Source organism: Taudactylus pleione, unplaced genomic scaffold, assembly GCF_031769625.1.
Source record: "Taudactylus pleione unplaced genomic scaffold, aTauple2 ptg000195l, whole genome shotgun sequence".
NCBI lineage: Eukaryota > Metazoa > Chordata > Amphibia > Anura > Myobatrachidae > Taudactylus > Taudactylus pleione.
In genome coordinates this window covers 3,733,624-3,746,870 of record NW_028284597.1, presented here as the reverse complement: position 1 = coordinate 3,746,870, position 13,247 = coordinate 3,733,624, and positions in this window count along the sequence as shown.

Genomic DNA, 13,247 nt, shown 5'->3' with positions numbered 1-13,247 from the left:
CCAAGTAAGAATATTTTATAAAATAGATGTGTTAATAGTTTATTTTTATCAACTAACAAAATGCAAAGTGAATGAACAGAAGAGAGATCTAAATCAAATCAATATTTGGTGTGACAACAAAACAGCATCAATTCTTTTAGGTACACTTGCACACAGGGAGGTTGTTCCAAACATCTTGGAGAACTAACCACAGATCTTCTGTGGATGTAGGCTTGCTCAAATCCTTCTGCCTCCTCATGTAATCCCAGACAGACTTGATGATGTTGAGATAAGGGCTCTGTGGCGGCCTTTTCATCATTTACGCTTAAGATAGTTCTTAATGACATTGGCTGTATTTTTGGGGTTGTTGTCCTGCTGCATAATAAATTTGGAGCCAATCAGACATCTCCCTGAAGCTTTTGTAAGATGAATAAGTACCTGCCTTTATTTCTCAGTATTGAGGACATCATTAATCCTGACCAAATCCCCAACTCCATTTGCTGAAATGCAGCCCCAAACTTGCAAGGATTTTGACCATGCGTCACTGTTGCCTGCAAACACTCATTATTGTACCACTCTCCAGGCCTCCGGTGAACAAACTGCCTTTTGTTACAGCCTAATATAAAAAAATTTGACCCATCAGTCCAGAGCACCTGCTGCCATTTTTCTGCACCCCAGTTCCTATGTTTTCGTGCATAGTTCAGTCGCTTGGCCTTGTTTCCACGTCAAAGGTATGTCTTTTGGCTGCAATTCTTCCATGAAAACCACTGCTGGCCAGACTTCTCCGAACAGTAGATGGGTGAATCTGGTTCCACTGGTTTCTGCCAGTTCTGAGCTGATGGCACGGCTGGACATCTTCTGATTTTGAAGGGAAGTAAGCATGATGTGTCTTTCATCTGGTGTACTAAGTTTCCTTGGCCGACCACTGCGTCTACAGTCCTCAACGTTGCCCGTTTCTTTGTGCTTCTTCAAAAGAGCTAGAAAAGCACATCTTGAAACCCCAGTCTGCTTTGAAATCTTTGCCTAGGAGAGACCTTGCTGACACAGTATAACTACCTTGTGTCTTGTTGCTGTGCTCAGGTGTATGACCTGTGACATGAAACTGCCTTCCACAACCTCTCCTTTGTAGCAGAGTTTGGCTGTTCCTCACCCATTTTTAAGCCTCCTACACCAGTTTCTGTTTCAGTTAATAACAATTATCACTTGTTTGGTATGATTTGCTAATCATACACCTGACTATGGCCCTCATTCAGAGCCGTTCGCTATTTGCGTTCGTTCGTTCAAAAACAAGGGGTGGCTATGCAAATGATTCGTTCGCACATTGCAGTCTGTTCACACCTCTAAGTCTGAACGAGCGAGCAAAACATACGCTCTTTTATTTCTTAAAAACACCCCCTGGCCGCTCGCACCATACGTCATGTCCGCTATTTATTAGATTAATCGAGTACATCGCCGAGCGTATGAACTGCTCGCTATTCTTGTGGTTGGTTTTTTCAACCACTATTTTGCGAGCAGTTCTGAGTTAAAAAAAACCAAGTGACGTGGTCATTGACGCTGCTATATTAATTATGCACACCCATAAAACGCCCGTTTTGACCTTTAAGCACGCCTGCGAACGGATCTCCTCTCCCCGTTTTCAAGCACCTTCCCCTGTTACCACCCACATACGCCTCATTCTGTCACTCAAAATAGCAGGCACTCGCTATATTGCGTACAAATGATTTTCGGCCGCATTGACTGGTTCGCGCATGCGTACTAAAAACCGTACGCATGCGCAGATGTGCGAACATCGCTCGGAACGAGCGTACTGCCGCTAGCGAGTGGCTCTGAATGAGGGCCTATAATCCTACAAAATCCCTGACTTTGTGCAAGTGTACCTAGAAGAATTGATGCTGTTTTGAAGGTAAATGGTGGTCACACCTAATATTGATTTGATTTAGATTTCTCTTGTTTATTCACTTTGCATTTTGTTAATTGATAAAAATAAACTATTAACACTTATATTTTTGAAAGCATTCTTACTTTGCAGCATTTTTTCTACACCGGCCAAAAACTTTTGCATAGTATTGTACATGTTGTAAATACATACTTATCAAACTGTCCTCATAAAAGCAACCACTCATACGGGATGTAGTTATGTGACCGTCACAATCCTGACAGCGGAATGCCGGCTAGGGATTTATGATAGGCGTCGAAATACCGATGCCTATCATAATCGCGATGCCGGAACGCCGAGGACGACATCCCGTACTAAGGTTAAATACGGGGCGCCTTTAGTGTTAGCCGCGGGGGGTGGAGGGTTAGGATTAGGGAGTCTAGCGAGGTTAGGTTTGGGGGGGTAAAATTAGGGTTAGGCACCCCTAGGGGGGGAGGGTTAGGCACCCCCTGGGAGGGATAGTTATAGGGAGCGGTAAAGGGGGTTAGGGTTAGGCACTAGGGGAGGAGGTTAGGTGCCACTAAGGGAGAGTTAGAGGAGTGACAGGGGAGGTTAGTGTACTTACCTGCCTCTGTCGGGATCTTGAACCTGTCAGGTATACGCTGTCGGGATTTGAACAGGCGTGTCCATAGCACTGTATTGTATTAAAATGTAACATAATATCCTGCAGTTGGTTATGTGGCTGCTCGCATTATAGGGTTTGCTGGTTGAATTAGTATGACAGATAACCTTCAGAGATAGCCAGTGTTCCAAGATTTTAAGAACAAATGGTCAATCAGTCAGTAATAGTAACGTATGGCATGAAAATATTGTCTTTTTGTTAACAGACAGCCTGTAGGAGTAACTGCTCAGGAGCTGCAGAGGAGCTTACATTCACAGAGCATCAGAGTGATTATGTATATCTTACACACAGGATACCGAGGCAAGTGATGGTGTCAGAGTGTTGCTTAGCAACAATAGCATCATGTGTATTTCATCTGGTTCATGTTAACAAAATACTGTCAAAATAGATACAATTGATGTACTGTATGTGGATTCTCATTCTGTCAGTCTATGAGGTTCAGTCATCATCATTTCATATTTTACAAAGCAGGTGGCAATTAACATTTTATCTACTTTTGTATAAATTAAGTGTCCGGGTCATTTATCATAAAGGTAACGCTGGAGATACCACTAATATCTCCTGTTTACCTTTCTCTGCTGATCTGGCCCGCTGTCCCCCATACACTAGTATGGGGACCTAAATTAATCAAGCTGTTAAAAAACAACATTTTTGGAGTTTGACTACGGGAACCTTTGCCATCTTTAGGTGGCGTTTATTCCCGCACCCCAGCTGCTTCCCCATAGGAAGAAGTCCCAGTTGCGCAGAAGAAACTCTGCCACTGCTCGCCTCCTTCCACCGGAAGTCCCAATAATTAACATAATGAATAGGCCCCTATATTAGGTAGCTCTCAAATCTAAATTTAGGTGAACTCATCAGCTCTTTTGACCTCCATTATCATCTCTATGCTGATACTCAGATCTACATTTCCTCCCCTGATTTCTCCCCCTCTCTTCTGACTCGTATCTCCAACTGTCTCTATGCTATCTCTTCCTGGATGTCCCAGCGATTTCTTAAACTTAATATGTCTAAGACAGAGCTGATAGTCTTCCCACCCTCCCACATCACCTCACTTCCCACTACTTCTTTATCAATTGATGGAATGACTATCTCATCTAGTCCCAAGGTGCGCTGTCTTGAAGTTATCCTGGACTCATCCCTCTCCTTCAAACCACATATCCAGAACCTATCACAGTCCTGTCGTTTCCATCTCAAAAATATTTCTAAGATCAGACCCTATCTCACCCAGGATGCTGCTAAAACACTCATACACTCACTGGTCATCTCCAGATTGGACTATTGTAACCTCCTCCTATCTGGCCTCCCCAAATCCCATCTCTCTCCTCTCCAGTCTAGCCTTAATGCTGCTGCATGGCTTAGCTTCCTCTCCAAACGCTCTACATCTGCCTCCTCTCTCCTACAAGGCTCCCCTTCCCTTTTAGAAACCAATTTAAGGTTCTCATGCTCGCTCACAAAGCCCTCACCCAATCTTCTCCCATATACATCTCTGATCTCATCTCCCTTCACGCTCCTCTCCGCCCTCTTCGTTCAACTAATGCACGCTGCCTTTCATGCCAGCTGATTACTTCCTCCCACTCCCGCCTCCAAGATTTTGCCCGCACTGCACCCCACCTCTGGAACTCTCTCCCACTCCCCATCAGACTCTCCACCTGTTTGCAATCCTTCAAACGGGCTCTCAAGACACACTACTTCATCAAAGCCTTCCAGCTATCATTCTAACTCCTTGCTACATGCTCCTTCGTCCCCATCTGTGTCAAACCAGTTTGTCTTCCCCCACCTTTTTAGAATGTAAGCTCTCACGAGCAGGGCCATCTACCCTCTTGTGCTTCTCCTTACTATAGTGTAATTTACTTCTTACTCACCACTAGGGCACCTAACACTTGGTTGCTTATGCACTGTTGCTTATCTGGGTGATATGGTCGCTAATGTAGCAATATATATTATCCATGTCCTGTATTGTATTGTTCTGTAAGTCACTTGTCTACAATTTGTTTATGTACTTTGTAAGGCGCTGCGGAACACTTGTGGCGCCATATAAATGAATGATAATAATAACAATATTAAATAGGCTCTTAGGTCTTGCCAGTAGAAATATTATTCATGGGATGTAGTCAAAACTTCTAAATGTCAAAATTTCTACACCAAAATGTCAACTGACAAAAAAATGTTGACATGAGCAAAATGTCGACAACCAAAATGTCAACATGTACAAAAGGTCGGCAGGGTCGTAAGGTCGACAGTTAAATAAATGTCCATAGGGACAAAATGTAGACTGACACAATGTAGACAGTTAAAAATGTCTGCAGTCACAATAAAATGACACAGCAGCACCTGACGGCCTGTGTCTAAGGAATCTATTTACTAAGCCTTGGATGGAAATAAAGTACCAGCCAATCAGCTCCCCCTCCAAATCAGTAGTCAACCCCAGACCTCTCAGCTTGGTCTGCTATTGGAAAATAGGGGGAAACCATGGGGTTCCCCTATTTTCCAATAACCCGCACCGGGCTTAGCCAGCCTGGGGATAACGCTATAGGAGGGAGGCAAATAGTGTGGGGTCCTCTTACCATAAGGTTAGCCAGCCCCAAACTGAGCAGATCAGGAATAAAATCCCTTGGTAAGTTGGGGCCTCCCAAAAAATAGGGTCCCCCCTCTCGAGGCACAACCAGCCCTTGGCTTCACTGCATCCCTGGTGGCGGTGGGAGTAATAGTGATTAAATAGTTAATAATATTGTACTTTACAGAACTACAAGTCCCAGCAAGCCTGCCCTCACATGATAGCACTTGAAGAATCACAAGTGTCAGCATGCCTGGACATTAAGGCCTGCTGGTGCCTGTAAAAAAAATAAATAACAGACACAGGGGCGTATCTCCCTATTGGCCAAGATAGCACTTGTCAGGTTCGCCGGTGCCACCAGCGGCCAGAAACCCCCCATGATGGGTCAAATTATTTTTTTATGAGACAGATGTGTCTTCATCTCAATACAAATCACAATCGTGATCGCAGCTGTCGCTACAGAGAGCTCTGATTGGCAGATCTCTCTGTATTCAGAGGGAGCTGGGGAGTTGCTGTGCATGCTATGTCACAGCTACTTCCTCCTCACATTCTGTGGTGCTGTGGTCGTCAACCTCCTCCCCAGGTATATGATCGTGTGTGTGTGGTGCGCCATGTACGTTATGTGTGTGCTATGTATTTGTATGTGCCGTGTTAAGTATGTGTGTACGATCTATGGGCCTGATTCAGACCCGCTCGCGAGCGCTGAGCACTCGCAAGTGGGTCGATGTTGGGCCAGTGCGCATGCGCACGACGGACCCGGCTCCGTCGTGCGCATGCGCGAGACCCAGATAGCGACGGGCAAGCCATCGCTATGGGTCTCGCTACAAAGGGGGCGTGCTGTCGATGGTGAGTGACGGCACGCCCACCAAAGGGACGCCCACCATGGGAACGCCTACCGTCTGGGGCCGGCCCCACTGACATCACAAGTGATGTCAGTGGGAGTGCTTTTGACTCTGATAGAGCCAACAGCACTCCAGGGCTTGTGGCAGACGAGACCCTACCACAAGGGTCTCGTCGCAAGCCCGATGGCCGCGATGGTCTTGACCATCGCGACCATCTTTTTGGCCGCTCGCTATAGCTGTGGGTGGCCGCTCTAAAATTCAGAGGGACGGCCCTGAATCAGGGCCTATGTGTGTACAATGTGTGTGTGGTGTGCTATGTATGTGTGTGTGATATATAGATATAAATTATTTACTATTGGTTTGGTCATAAGCACATGATCATGTCCCTATAGAGTGCCGGAAACTCCAAAGCTGGGAAGTACGATATAGGAAATATGTTAGCAAGCCCCAATGCCAACTACAATACCGACCATTAGGGTTTTAAATATGACCCTAACAAATCTAGACAAAGTTATGTTGTATACTGCACTTTTGCCATATGGGTGAGTTATTCATAAGTATTTAACAGTTAAACATTAATCTGATAACGTTCTGGCAATTTCAGTGTGGAAAGCCAAGATAGCAAGCCAGTTTTTTGGACAATTAATATTAATAATACATTTACTGGATGAATACAGCATAAGATTTACAAATTAAGTAAAGACCAAGTAGGACACTAATCTGAATACAGTTTTGATTATGTGTATATATAAATATATATATATATATATATATATATATATATATAGATATATAACACCCCCCCCCCCACAAGGAAATCCTGCATTTGCCCGAGTGCTGTCTGTCAAAAGTCTGTGCTGCTGCTGATCTCTCAGTCGGAAGAATCAGTTCCAGACGACAGGGGAGTGGACGGGGGGGGAGGAGGGGGGGGGGCTTTTGCCACCCGTACAGCCACCACGGTGTCTGTTTACTTACTTTGCCAGGGGCTCTCGGACCCCTAGATACACTCCTGTAAAAACAAGACATGGGACACCGAATGTTGGATTTTTTTATTGAGAAAAACACTCCCCTGCACATTCCTCGTTCACCACTATTATACTCACAAAATCCTTGGATCGGGTCCTCTTCGGTCCATGTATAGCATCCACGAGTCTTTTCAAAATAAAAATCCCGTCAAACTGTCGCCTCGCAAATGTGATCGGGTCCCTCCCGGTCACTCTATAGAAATGAATGGGGAAGAGCTGATTGGCTGAGATGAACAGTGTACATCACAATATCTATTAACTCTGTATCTATTATATAATTGTGTTGTCTAGCGCACAGGGAGAAAGCGTTGTGTTAGTGCCGTGCAACTCGGTAGCTCTGACGATCTTTTCATGCAACTTTTTCCCTACGAATGTGTTTTATTCACTTTCGTGATATACAGTAACAGCGGCTGTATCTGAATGCGAAAATATGAGATATGGTAAGAACTTACCCTTGTTATCTCTATTTCTACGAAGTCCATAGGGTTCCACAGGATACCTTGGGGTATAGGTGTGACGTCAGTCGCAGGGCACCAAAGAGTTAAGCTTTCAGCCTCCCAGGATGCACTAGGTCCCCCTCCTATACCCCGCCCCCGGGCCAAGGCACCTCAGTTAGTTACCAAGCCATAGGCCGGAGGAGGAGAAGGAAGAGAGAGAACAAAGATCTGGACACATACAAGAATCACATTCTCACCAGAGGGAGACGGAAAACCGGTGACCAGAGCAAAGCCCATCTGCAGCACAGGTGCGACAGGGCGGGAGTCCTGTGGAACCCTATGGACTTCGTAGAAATAGAGATAACAAGGGTAAGTTCTTACCATATCTCATATTTTCTACTTCAGGGTCCATAGGGTATCCACAGGATACCTTGGGGATGTCCCAAAGCAGTATCCTTTAAGGGTGGGGACGCTCCTGTGCAGAAAGGAGAATCCGCCGCCCGAAGGAAGCATCCTGAGAGGCGAAGGTGTCAAACCTGTAATACCTCACGAAGGTATGGACAGAAGACCACGTAGCAGCCTTGCAGATCTGAACTGCCGAGGCACCACGTCGAGCTGCCCACGAAGGACCCACAGACCTAGTGGAATGAGCCTTCAGAGAAGGAGGGACCGGTAGGCCTTCATGAAGATAAGCTTCAGAAATAGCCATACGGATCCAGGCTGCCAAAGTTTGCTTTGAAGCAGGCCAACCCTTTTTACAGAAGCCATAGAGGACAACAAAGCGTCCGACTTCCTAAACAAAGAAGTGCGGTCAACATAAGTCCTTAAGGCCCGCACAACATCCAAAGAGGCCTCACCCACGGAAAGACCCGGTGATTTAAAGGCCGGAACAACTATTTCCTCGTTAACATGAAACTGGGAAACAACTTTGGGAAGAAACTCGGGCCGAGTGCGGAGCACTGCCCTGTTCCCATGAAAAACCAAGAAAGGGGGTCTACAAGAAAGAGCCCCTAACTCAGAAACACGTCTGGCTGAAGCAACGGCCAGAAGGAAAACAGTCTTAGCTGTTAGCCATTTAATATCCACTGAGCCCAGTGGTTCAAACGGCGGTCCTTGGAGAGCCCTCAGGACCACAGCCAAATCCCAAGGCGCCACAGGTGGAACAAAGGGCGGCTGAATACGGAGAACACCTTGCATAAAGGTGCGCACATCCAGGATTGTAGCAATCCTACGGTGAAACCAGACAGATAGGGCCGAAACCTGTACCTTCAAAGAAGCAAGGCGAAGCCCATGATCTAGTCCCACTTGCAGGAAGGCGAGAATCCGAGACAGACGAAACTCCCGCGGTGCATAACCTCTCGGTCGACACCACTGGAAGAACGTATGCCACACGCGATGGTATATCCTCGCGGAAGACGGTTTCCGAGCTCGTAACATGGTACGCACCACAGAGCTGGAAAACCCCCAGGACCTCAGCATGGCCGTCTCAACAGCCACGCCGCCAAAGACAGCCGAGTCAGGTCCGGGTGAAGACAAGGACCCTGAGACAGAAGGTCCGGTCGTAGCGGCAACCGCAGAGGACTGTCCACGGACAGACCCTGAAGGTCTGAGAACCAGTGCCGTCTGGGCCACGCGGGAGCTATCAACAGGAGCGTCCCTCCTTCCTGTTTGAATTTCCGGATTACCCGTGGAAGAAGGGAGACCGGAGGGAACAGGTATGCGAACCTGAACGTCCACCGGACGGACAGAGCATCCACCAGAGACGCCCCTTCGTCTCTTGTGCGAGACCCGTACACCGGCAACTTGTTGTTCTGCCGGGACGCCATGAGGTCGATTTCTGGAAGACCCCACCTGTCCACCAGTAGTTGAAAAACGTCCGGGTGCAGGGACCATTCCCCTGGATGAACGTCCTGGCGACTTAGAAAGTCTGCCTCCCAATTTAGCACTCCCGGGATGAAGACCGCTGATATGGCCGGAAGATTGCGCTCCGCCCAAACCAGGATCCGAGAGACCTCTACGAGAGCCGCCCGACTGCGAGTTCCTCCTTGCCTGTTTATGTAGGCCACGGTGGTAGCATTGTCCGACTGGACCTGCACCGGGTGACCCTGGAGAAACCGCTGTGCCTGCAGGAGAGCATTGAAGACCGCACGGAGTTCCAAGATATTTATTGGAAGCTCCGCTTCTGTCGGCGTCCACCTGCCCTGGAACAAGTGTGGACCCGAAACTGCTCCCCAGCCCCGAAGACTGGCGTCCGTTGTCAACAGGACCCAATTTGGAACCCAGAACGGACGTCCCTTGTTGAGGTGGGTCGTCTTTAACCACCACGCAAGGGACAGGCGAACCTCCGGGGTGAGCACAATCGTCTGGAACTTCAGAGACTGAGGCAGCCCGTTCCACTTGGACAGGATCAGGTGCTGCAGAGGTCTGGAGTGAAACTGGGCGTATTCCACCATGTCGAACACCGACACCATGGAGCCCAGTAACCTCATCGCAGAGTGTAAGGACACCCGGCGGCTGTGCAGACAACTGCGCACCCTTGACTGTAAAGCAGAGATCTTGTCCTCCGTCACGAAGATCCTTTGCTGTCCCGAGTCCAATAAGGCTCCAAGATGCAGAATCCTCCGAGACGGGATTAGAGTGGACTTCTGCCAGTTGATTAGCCAGCCGTGCCGTTGCAGCAGTGCAATGGTCAGGTCCAAGTGGTGTAACAGGAGCTCTGGAGATCCTGCCACCAATAACAGGTCGTCCAAGTACGGCAACATGCGGACTCCTTGCAGCCGCAGAGAAGCCGCCATGACCACCATAGCGTCCTGTATGTCCAATTACACCATGTAGTCCCCAGGTTCCAGCGCCAGAATGATGGACCGTAGGGTCTCCATCCGAAACTTCGGGACCCGCAAAGACTTGTTGAGTGCTTTGAGGTTGAGAATCGGACGATATGACCCATTGGGTTTCTGTACCAAAAATAGATTTGAATAGAAACCCTGGCCCCTCTGGGAGAATGGAACAGGCACTATAACTCCAGCCTGGAGCATAGTGTGCAATACCTTCCGCAGCTCCGTAGCCTTGTTCCGGTCTGATGGTAGACCCGTGGTGAAGAATCGAGCCGGGGGTCTGTGCCGGAAGGAGAGGGCGTACCCGTGAGAGACCACCTCCAGAACCCAAGTGTCTGTCGTAGTGAACGACCAACACCGGGAGAACTGCAGCAGGCGGCCTCCCACCCTGGGATCCCCCAAGGGGAGACCCGGACCGTCAGGCCGCAGGCTTGTCATCTGGCTTGGGGGCCGGACGTCTGGTACTCCATGCCTGTTTCCGGGGCTTGACCGATTTCTTAGGGCCAGCCTGTCGAGGAAACAACTGTGGTTTGGGCCTGCCCTGGGCCCTAGATGACCGAAAGGACGATGGTCCAGAACCAGAAGGAGCAGCGGCCGACGGGAGACAAGCAGATTTGGCTGCCGCCAGCGTGGCCACAATCTTATCCAGATCCGGACCGAAGAGAACTTCTCCGGTAAACGGCAACGCTTCCAGACCTTTCTTGGATCTGCGTCCGCCTTCCAGGATCGCAGCCACAAGGTGCGACGAGCAGCTACCGCTGCTGAAGAAATTCTAGACACCAGAGTACTAATGTCTAGAGCCGCCTCGTTGATGTAGGTGGCCGAATCACGGAGATTGCCAATCAACTCCGCCTGTTCGGCCGGACAGTCGGATTCAAAAGAAGCCTCTAATGAATCCGCCCAGCGCTCCAACGCTCTGGCAACCCAGCAAATGGCCATAGCCGGCCGTGCTGCCCCCCCTGCAAGGGAATAAGCGGACTTCAGGCAGATTTCTACCTTGCGGTCCGTAGCATCCTTAAGGGAGGACATGGATGGCATCGGCAATGTGGCACTACGGACAAGACGGGTCACGTGAGAATCCACCTGTGGAGGGGATTCACACTTAGCAAAATAATTATCCGCGAACGGATAAGCCACCGCCAGGCGTCTCTGCGGCTGGTATCTTTTGCCAGGTTGTTTCCACGCCTCCTCTAAATGGTCCACCAACTGACCCGAAAGAGGAAAGACTGTGGCATCGCCCTTCACATCTTTGAAAAAGGCATACTTAGATTTAGCCGCTGGGGGAACTTCGTCCTCAATCACCAAGGCTGTGCGGACCGCCCGAATAAGTCCAGGAATATATACTTTGGACTTAGCATCAGCGTCCTTAGTATGGAAAGGTTCCTGATCGTAAGGATCCAGAATCTCCCCATCATCAGACGTCCCTTCGTCATCCTCCTAAGGAGCGGACAGAGACGCCACCGGCCTTTTATGAGGCCGCATCACAGACTCCCCTTGCAACACATCCGACAAGTGCTGTACAGAACTCGTCAGGGAGTTAACCCACGCTGGCTCCTGAGAACCCGGGAGCGGGGAAATAGGGAGACTGTGGGGTACCACCAATTGTCGTGGGAACCCCTGCATGGGTGACGACACCACAGACTGCTGGGACAAACCCATCGGAGTAAACGCGGGCTGCGGAGCTAACTGGCCCACTAAAGCTGTTAACGCCTGAGCGAAACAAGCCCAGGGCGGCTCCTGTACCGGTGCTGTAACCATAATAGGTCGCGCCATGGACAAACACTGCCGGCAAAGGCCCTCCGCGCTACCCTCCCCCTCCGCTAACGGTACTTTGCACGTGGTACACTGTAGCCGGAGGGGAAAATCACTTTCAGACATGATGGCACCACGTATGTGACCTCTCTCACCAATTAAGTATTAAATAGGCGAGAGACCACCCTGCAGCACCGCACCGCAAGGGCTTTAGCAGAAAGAACAGGGACAGTAATAAAGCTGACAGTTTAGAGAAGAAAAGTTACAGGCAGCGCTAGCACAGTCACATACAATGCAGAGAAATAACAATTCCTGCACTAACAGCGCTGATCACTCAACTACACAGACACAGGGCCTGGTAGGACACAGCGCTGCATACACAGACCTGAGCCACAGCGGAGGAGAGGTATGCGGGGGGACCCAGACCACGATGCTTCCTTCCAGACTTCCAGCAGCGTTCACCATGCGTTGCAGAGAAGATGGCCGCCGAGGAGCAGAGAGAAGCTGGCCTGGGGGAGGAGCGCTGACACAGGACCAGTCAGCACAGTGCAGAGAGGGCTGTGTGCAGCGGGGGAGGCGCCGGCTGTGAGACAGGGAAGGCGCGCTCCCCTGGCATGCATTTAACCCCTGGGACGCTGCAGCGCTACCGCTCTGCTGCGGTCCGCTGTCCCAGGGGGTAGTGGAAGCGCAGGTTGGTCGCCTGGCTCCACGCTGCAGCCAGTCCCCAGGGAGCCCCCTGCCTGGGGACTTAGGACCATGTGATCAGCGGGGACCCACCGCGGGACCCCGCTGCTTACCTCTGTCCCCCTTGAATCCGGCCATGGTCCGGAGCATCTGGGGTCACCGCTAGCTGTGACCCCAGACGCCCACCAGCATCCCCGGATCAGTACCGGCGTTCTGGTACCGGCGGGGTGTAGGGAAGACAGCATGGACGTCAGGACTGACTGTCCATGCTGTTCATCCAGATGTGCAGCCACAGCTGCATGAAGAAAAAGCTTCAGGGGCTCTTCTAGCCCCCACTCCAACAGGTGCACCCGACTCCGGCCGGGCACCAAACTAAACTGAGGTGCCTTGGCCCGGGGGCGGGGTATAGGAGGGGGACCTAGTGCATCCTGGGAGGCTGAAAGCTTAACTCTTTGGTGCCCTGCGACTGACGTCACACCTATACCCCAAGGTATCCTGTGGATACCCTATGGACCCTGAAGTAGAAATACAACGTTACAGTGTCAGCGGCTGTAACACTGTAACGTAGCATTTTGCATGCAG